The sequence below is a fragment of the Rhagoletis zephyria genome, unplaced genomic scaffold (genome assembly GCF_001687245.7).
Source record: "Rhagoletis zephyria isolate East Lansing unplaced genomic scaffold, Rhagoletis_zephyria_1.1 Rzeph_scaffold_03834, whole genome shotgun sequence".
In the NCBI taxonomy this organism is placed as follows: Eukaryota; Metazoa; Arthropoda; class Insecta; order Diptera; family Tephritidae; genus Rhagoletis; species Rhagoletis zephyria.
In genome coordinates, this window is record NW_016160917.1 from 30,362 (window position 1) to 39,569 (window position 9,208).

The 9,208-nt window shown below is 36.1% G+C and overlaps 1 long non-coding RNA gene across 1 annotated transcript in view; it reads right to left on the minus strand.

Annotated features, from left to right (window-relative positions):
• Positions 1-8,198: 8,198 nt before the first annotated feature.
• LOC108369767 (uncharacterized) overlaps positions 8,199-9,208 on the minus strand; it is a 2,491-nt gene continuing 1,481 nt past the window's right edge. The window contains exon 3 of the long non-coding RNA XR_001848557.1: positions 8,199-8,239. This is a non-coding gene — a long non-coding RNA (uncharacterized LOC108369767). The remainder of the gene's footprint in view (positions 8,240-9,208) is intronic.

Here is a 9,208-nt window from a genome sequence, read left to right on the forward strand (position 1 = left end):
ATTTGTAAATGAACATTCTTCATATTTTTCCTCAAGTAATTTATACTGTTTTTCTAAAGTTTGCAGACATATTTTTGAGACATCACTAGTCCTTGAAGAATATTTCTCGAATCGATTTATTTGATCTTCAAGTTCTTGTTTTACACCATGATTATTTTGCGTCATTCCATCACTTTTCTTTAAATTACAAGCTTCTGCAACTTGCTCACATTCTGCATTGTATTTTTCTAGGCTTTCAGTAATTTTACGCATCCAGCCATCATAATAATTTGACGTTAAATACGTCTCATTTTCCACACCTAACTTAAGTAACTGGTAATGGTTTGATGTGAATTTATTTATTAGTTCGAGAATATTTTTCTTCGCGTCTTCTGTTGCTGGTATTTTTCGGACTTCAAGTTTGCTCAGCCACGACTTGAAATGGTCCTCGAAACTCTTCTGTTCTTCTAACAGTTTTTGCTTAGTAGACATTTTAATTGTGTTTTTGTTTTTTTAAATGGATTTGATCAATGGTTTTTTCTTCTCCAAACGAACCGTTGGAGGGAATTGGTTTGGTCGCCTGGTTGACCTTGCTGTGCCTCGACTCACAGCCGTTGTTTGTTCTTTTTAATACAATAAAGAGATTATGCATAAAGTCTCGTGCTTTAACGACTTATAAATCTGATATGCCTATAAAATTAATAGTGCTTTTTTATTATTCTTTTAAGTGCGGAAAATCTGTTCCCGTCTTACCTTGCCGCTTGAGCTCAATTTTTGTTAGGCTTGTATGGACCAAATGTTCGGTGTAGAGCTGATTCACTTGTTCCTTACCTTGGGTGGGGGGTAACAAGTAATTCTCAGCAATGCGTGACCTACAAATACTCTTATTTTAAAATTCACTACCCCTTACCACTGGTGGGGGAAGTAGAGTCTAATAAAATAAGAGGCTAGAACTTTCAATATTAAAATTTTATCCTTTACCGTTGGTGGGGGAAGTAAAACCTTAATAAAAAAGAAGAATAAAGACTGTTAAATGCTTTACCCCTTACCCCTGTTGGGGGGAAGTAAAGCATACAAAATAAAATAGAGAAGAAGAGTGTTAGGTGAGCGTCTTTACGATTCTGAATATTTATTAAATATTTCTTCTTTATATACAGTTTTCTAACGTTATGTTTCCTTACTAATTGTATATGTACATATGTGTGTGTGTATGTATGTATATTTACAAAAGATGGAGTCAATCGCTACTTTTGAACCGCTACTGCACCGAATCCTAGGTAAGTAGCTACTCTATTAACCCGTGGTAGTGCAGAGTCGAACCAGTCGGAATCAGAATAGCGAAAAACTACGACAGAGGGCCCCCATAAATCACGTAAGTGACTACTTTAGTAACTTCCGGTAGTGCAGAGAGAGCTGATGGTGACTACCGCCTAGGACATTGCCTTGTAAAAGTAATCGATGAAATACACTGCAATTAGTCGGTCTGTAATTGACGGAGTTTACCAGGTAGCTACCGATTCATCAGTCCTGTAGTCGCTCCCCCGTACTACAGGGAAGAAACCAGCGCATTGGTTCTTATGGTATTTTGGTTGTGTGCATCAGCTACATCTTTGCATGTTAAGAATATTGATAAGCAATGTATTTTCTGTTTGTTGCACCATAAGGGTTGCTTTGCAGCATTGACATTTTAATGCTTCCCGTATGCGCTGCAGTTTATGTATGTTTATATTTTTACAACTAATAAAGGATCAACCGATTCAATATTTTATTGTTTCTCGCGAACGTTCCTTACATTTAATTACCTACTTTTGTGCGTCGAATACACTTGACATTCTTATCGTACGTTTGTGTTTGGATACATACATATGAATTTTTATATGTAAATGTAAGCGTACAAATTATATTTTCTGCTATTTATATTTTCTTCAGTGAACTGTATTTTAGTTTTGGTGCAAGTGTACAATTTTTATCTTTCCTTTGTATATTCAAGGATTAGAAATGTTTATTACAATTTTAAATTTGAGCATTTTTAATACCCAGGCATATATGTATGTTTGTATGTATTCACACATGCTCAAAGATGTTTGAACACTCTAACACCAGGTCATTTTCTGCGCGGCGCCCCACTACTCTCCATTCCTGAGCCGAACTCCGAAAACCTCTCCCTAATTAATAAATGGCAAAAATTAAAGGTACTCCATCACCAGTTCAGCAAGCGCTGGAAAACTGAGTAAGACTTAGTCGTCATCAAAGATGATCTCCTTTCCCCAACGAATGGCGGCTCGGCCGAATTACAAAACTCCATCCCGCTCCCGATCGAAATGTTCGCGTGGTAGACATCCGCACCCAAAGCGGAACCATCACACGCTACATAGGGAAGCTTTGCTTATTACCACCCAGGTAGTTCATGTCCTTACACTTACTCTGCTGTTTCTAACATTTTTCTCGTCACAGTTCCTTGATCACCCGCATACCACTAACAATGTCCCTCGACCGTATACTTACAGGTCCCAAGACTTCAGAAAATGTCGACAGTGCTGTCGCAGGCATTCGCTGCGCTATTGCCGTGCCTTTCGGGCAATGACGCCGGACGAGCGCTGCGAATCTGCTACACTGCACCGCTATTGTATAAATTGTTTAGCCACGTCGCACGTCACCGGCGCCTGTGACTCGCCAGGCAGCTGTCGCCATTGCGGATTAGCCCACCACACTTTGCTATACCGATCCTCCTCCACTTCGCAAGGGTCGAAGCAAAGCCGCAAAACGGGTGATCGAGGCCACGTGCGCAAGCATCGGCAAAGAAAGGCTTTCCCGCCAGAAAAAATACCTAACCGCCGTAGGACTGAAAGCAGAGCTGAACGAAGCCAGCCCCGCCCGCCTTCTAACGATGCATCCGGGGGCTACTAAATAAAGCACGAGAAACGCAGGAGCAGCTGCAAGATTTGGTGCAGGTCTCATCGCCTCAGGACCGCCGGAATGTCGAGGACATGAGTCATAATTTAATTGAATTTTAAAGCTAATATTAGTTCGTAATAATGAATTTCCAAAATGGGATACTTACCTTGAATACTTATCTTGAATACTTAACTTGAATGCTTACGTTGAATACTTACCTTTAATTACATCCCTGAACTGGAAAATTTAATATTCACCACAAACCTGTACATACATATATATGTAAGCTAGCTATCCTTATACATAAACGGTCGTCCAAACGAAAATATATTGTAATATACCCAGTAGAAGTTTAATAAAATAGTGAATTTAAATATCTCTTATCAAAAAATTCAACCTTCTTTTATTCACGCGAAAGTGAACCTACCTATATGCGAAATAATGGCGGTAAGCCATTTTGACCAGTTTCACCAGTTGATAAATATTCTTTTTGATTTTATATAAAAGTCAAACTCATAATTTAACGAACACCATACATCTATGTATGTATGTACACAAATCGACATCTCGTCCTTGTTCAAAAATTAAAAATAAGGCAGCTACAAACTTTTAATTCAGAATTCTTAGAGAGATTCCAAGTCTACGATTGTACGCATTTTTTCGATATAGAGTGTGTTTGAAAGTTTTTTAAATGGATGAAAATACATATATGTGACCTGGTCTACGGAAAGGGGGCTTAGGTGTCAAAAAATCAACTTTCACTTTTTGGTTGATTCGGATGGAAGATGAGATGCTTTTTCACGTGGTGAAAAGCAGAAAATCCTAACTTGCTTAGAAGTGTACTAAAAATGTAGAGAAAGAAGAGTAAAAATACGACAAAATATAATTTATTGGTAATGAACAAAATACATTGAATTATAAGCTATAAAGACATGATTATACACTAGAAAAACGTATTATGGGCCAAAAATAATAATGCTGAGTAGTTTATGTATTTTTCTTTGTTGTCGTTTTCCNAGGTCACATATCACAACGTCAGCAAAAAAAAATTATCCATAATCAACGGGATTTTGCAGGAACTTGCCCTTTTATTTATCGGACTATAAAACTGCAAACTTACAGGTCTATTCTGCGCTGGTAATAAAAAGTTTGTAACCCGTAAATAAAGTTCCTGTAAATTTTTAAACCCTTTTCGCATTCTGTGTACTCTTGTAACCGGTAAATTTTGTTACCATCTCATAAGCTGGTAACAAAGTATTGCCCCGTGAAATATGCAATGCCAGAATTTGCACAATTCTTCATAGCTGAATTGCTGAATATTTGAACTGCATTACCAATGTTCGTAGAATCGTGGTGACAAGAACTGGTAACATTTTTTGGTAATAAAATTTTCCGGTTACAAACTCTTCGGTAACGTGCAGAATAGACCTGTTAGAATCTTCTAAACTTACTTTTTGTGCTGGGCCTTCACAATAGGATTTTGTGTTTTGTCAAAAGCTGCGACACAATATTTCTCACGGCCCTTATTTTAATTTTTTAGTGCTTTTAATTTTCACTCTTTGTAATTTTTTAATCAATAATGTAATATGTGATTATTTGTTATATAGTATATTGGCATATTATGCTAAGTTTCTATAATTTATGATTGTGCCAAAACGGAATGAATTGTACCAAAAGTGCCTCTGTGAAAGAAAGTGCAAAAATGGCACTATAGTGCCGACTTTTCCATCACTGGACGGTACCATCCCTACTAGACAAACCTGAGAAACCCAGTAGAAATTTTAAGCATACGACATCACTGTTTGTGACATGAGCTTGCTGCTGTGTATACATGCCAGTATAAATGAACCTTCACTTCCATTTAACACGCGTGGTTTCTCAGAGCGTATGCGTACCTTAATCATGCACTTGTACTACTGCTGTATGCATATGGTTGTATTAATGTTTCAAACATACAAAAATGCATTAACGGAACAGTATTAAAGCATTCTTACAAGATATGTATCCCCATATGTAAATGCTACTTCTCTGATACATTTTAATATACGGGGACATACAAACACGTAGCATTTACATATGCAAATGCATATCTTGTAAAATCCCGTTTTTGCTGAAAATAGTATCGCACAACACGTCCGTTCACTAAAATTTTTGTACAAGACTGAAAATATTACAAAAATTCCACTTCAAATTTATCAAGAAATATACTTAAAACAACGACAACGTACATTCGCTTGCAATTCACTGGAATTTGAGTTTATTCGCGGAAATTCATGACTCCGCATGAATTGTTCACACTAAAGCACTCATATAGCAAGCTTTCTTCACGAATGCATACAACCGATTTCTACTGGGTAATACACACACACCAGTGAACCAACACTAATGCAAGTATGGACTAGGAATGTTCGATATTTAAGAAAGTATCGATATCATGAATCGATTTAATTCATTGCATGTAAAATCGATATGGCGATATATCGGGCTGAACAATATCGATATCGGAAAAATCGATGTTGAAAATCCTACTCCCAATTGAATAGAATATTAGACCTGCCTATCAACTCACCTAATTGTGTTATTTCCATCTTGTATAATTACTGAGCACTAAAACGGCATGCCGGTCGACTCAAGCGGTTTGTCAAACTTAAAAGCTAAATAACAGCCCTATTGCCATGTTTATAATCAATTATCACGTTTAGGTATGCAGAGGGCAATTTGAAAGCTCCAACGGTTTGATTAATTTTGCAGAAAAAAGTTGCAAAATTTTACTAAACTGTGAAACCATTTTATTTGCTTCAACAGGTGTGTTAAAAAGTTTTTATTTGCGTATGCGTATGGAGGAAATAATTATTATGTACGCGGCTATTATTGTGGAGCAAGAAGATATTATACAGAGAAGAAGACTTCTGAGGGAACTCCTAGACAACAGTTTTTTCGACAGTTTTTACACGTTTGTAGTTCGGGGTGGTATTCACAAAACTGTAGCTGCACTTGTGTGGTGCATTCATATCTTTCACGTGTGGTGCATTCATATCTTTCACGCCTCTTACTACACGAATTCATAACTAAATGAAATACATTTTCCTATTATAAAATTACTCACTTTTTCGGCGTTTCGTAATCTATTGCTGCGATGTATTTTATTTAAAAGAAATTCCGTCTGTTGCAGTGTGGGTCAAAAAGTCCAGTTAAAATGTAAACAAAGAACAGCTGTTTAACTATAGAGAAACTTTCGCCGCAATGGGCAAATAAAACGAGCTTTTTGCTTGTCATTATTGACTGCATACCTATGACTACAGTTGATGACACGATATGGACAATTGATGACTGTGACAACACGCGAATAGGGCTGTAAATCACACAAGCTGCTGATTAAACCTACTTAAGTATTTTCCCATACACTTTTTTCTAGATGAAAAATAAATTTCAACTTAAATATCGATATTGCGGGTAAAGTATCGATGTCTTCGATATATCGACCTTGGAATATCGANCACTCATATAGCAAGCTTTCTTCACGAATGCATACAACCGATTTCTACTGGGTAATACACACACACCAGTGAACCAACACAAATGCAAGTATGGACTAGGAATGTTCGATATTTAAGAAAGTATCGATATCATGAATCGATTTAATTCATTGCATGTAAAATCGATATGGCGATATATCGGGCTGAACAATATCGATATCGGAAAAATCGATGTTGAAAATCCTACTCCCAATTGAATAGAATATTAGACCTGCCTATCAACTCACCTAATTGTGTTATTTCCATCTTGTATAATTACTGAGCACTAAAACGGCATGCCGGTCGACTCAAGCGGTTTGTCAAACTTAAAAGCTAAATAACAGCCCTATTGCCATGTTTATAATCAATTATCACGTTTAGGTATGCAGAGGGCAATTTGAAAGCTCCAACGGTTTGATTAATTTTGCAGAAAAAAGTTGCAAAATTTTACTAAACTGTGAAACCATTTTATTTGCTTCAACAGGTGTGTTAAAAAGTTTTTATTTGCGTATGCGTATGGAGGAAATAATTATTATGTACGCGGCTATTATTGTGGAGCAAGAAGATATTATACAGAGAAGAAGACTTCTGAGGGAACTCCTAGACAACAGTTTTTTCGACAGTTTTTACACGTTTGTAGTTCGGGGTGGTATTCACAAAACTGTAGCTGCACTTGTGTGGTGCATTCATATCTTTCACGTGTGGTGCATTCATATCTTTCACGCCTCTTACTACACGAATTCATAATTAAATGAAATACATTTTCCTATTATAAAATTACTCACTTTTTCGGCGTTTCGTAATCTATTGCTGCGATGTATTTTATTTAAAAGAAATTCCGTCTGTTGCAGTGTGGGTCAAAAAGTCCAGTTAAAATGTAAACAAAGAACAGCTGTTTAACTATAGAGAAACTTTCGCCGCAATGGGCAAATAAAACGAGCTTTTTGCTTGTCATTATTGACTGTGCATACCTATGACTACAGTTGATGACACGATTTGGACAATTGATGACTGTGACAACACGCGAATAGGGCTGTAAATCACACAAGCTGCTGATTAAACCTACTTAAGTATTTTCCCATACACTTTTTTCTAGATGAAAAATAAATTTCAACTTAAATATCGATATTGCGGGTAAAGTATCGATGTCTTCGATATATCGACCTTGGAATATCGATTCAAAAAATCGATTATCGTGCCGTGAAATATCGATATTCAGAATAATCGAAACGATATCGAACATTCCTAGTATGGACATATATTAGTTCAATCCTGTGTACTAGTGAGAATGAAACCCCTCAAAATTTGAAAGAAAGAGATAGCAACAATGTACTACGACTGCATGGTGAAATGAACTGAAGGTGGCGCATTCCCAAAACCGCTACTTTGGTTTTGCCGACTTTGACATTTATGGCAATACGTAAACAAACTTTTTGTTTAGAAACAAGTGCAAACGTATTGTGTACTTTCAAGTGAAATATCGAAGTAATTCGTGCGTTCTGAAGTAAAAAACGTTTTATTTGTAATAAAAACTTTATAAAAATGTCGTGTCGTGTGTTGAATTGCAGCAGACGTAGGGGTAAAGCCCTCAAATGCAGTTTTTTTTTTGTTTCCCCGCGACGACGCCTTGGCCAGAAAGTGGGTAGAGTTCTGCCGGCAGGAGAAGCCATACAATTTAGGCACCAGCGTAATATGCATGGAACACTTTACGGACCACTTTATACACGACTTGTTAAGTTGAAAACGTTGAAATACCACAAATTAAAAATTAAAATCGGAGGTAAGCAAGCATCGACCACTTTCTGCAGGAAAACATGCGCTGCGATAAGATATTATCACTTTTTCGGCACCTGCAATACAAACACAAAAATTATTAATGGTTAATTAATAAGACTTAATAAGAATAAGACTATTCTTTTGAACACATTTCAAGAGTGTTTGTAAATTTTTTTTTAACGTTGTGCTTAATTTGCTATATTCAAAGATGGCTTGAGAAATTGGTGAATCGAGAAGAAAACATGTTTTCTCACTGCAAATTCACAACTGTCAACTCATTGTTCTTCGCCATATTCTTTGTTTACCCGTTGCCACAAATGTCATTCTGCGGGAATGCGCAATCTTGTATTCTATCGTTCTTGCTACGACTGTTAATTTCACAGAGTTGCATTTCATGCTGATTTAAAGTAGTTGCTACCTTCAAAATACCAAATACAGTATCGGTCATATCTATAGCACGCCATTTCAAAGTGATATTGTATGCAACTTATGTTTATTTATTTATTTTTGAGAATTTAGAATTAAAATACAGTTCTTTCTCTAACAAACCCCATATAAACCCAAGTTTAACAATTTGTAGAAAACTTCAAAAAAGTGCAGCCAATTTTCACCTAAATTTCAAACTTTTTTCTCGGAAGTGTTTGAATATTTTCCGAATACACAATTTTATAGCCCAATCAATTTTAGTCTGATAATGTGCAAGTTTCAAGTGACTGAAAGTTACCGTTGATTTTTTAGAATTTTTTTCGCCAAAGGTGTTGAGGTTTTCATCCATATACAAATAAATTGAGTTTATTCATCATATGAAAGCGAATGCGACAAAAAAATTCTAAAAAATTAATGGTAATTCGTAGCCACTTGAAATTTGCACATTATCAGACTAAAATTGCAGTGGCTAAAAAACTGTGTACTCAAAAAAATTCTAACACTTCCGAGAAAAAAGTTTGAAACTTAGGTGAAAATTTGTTGCCATTTTTTGAAGTTTTCTACAAATTGTTAAACTTGGGTTTATATGGGGTTTGTTAGAGAAAGAACTGTATTTT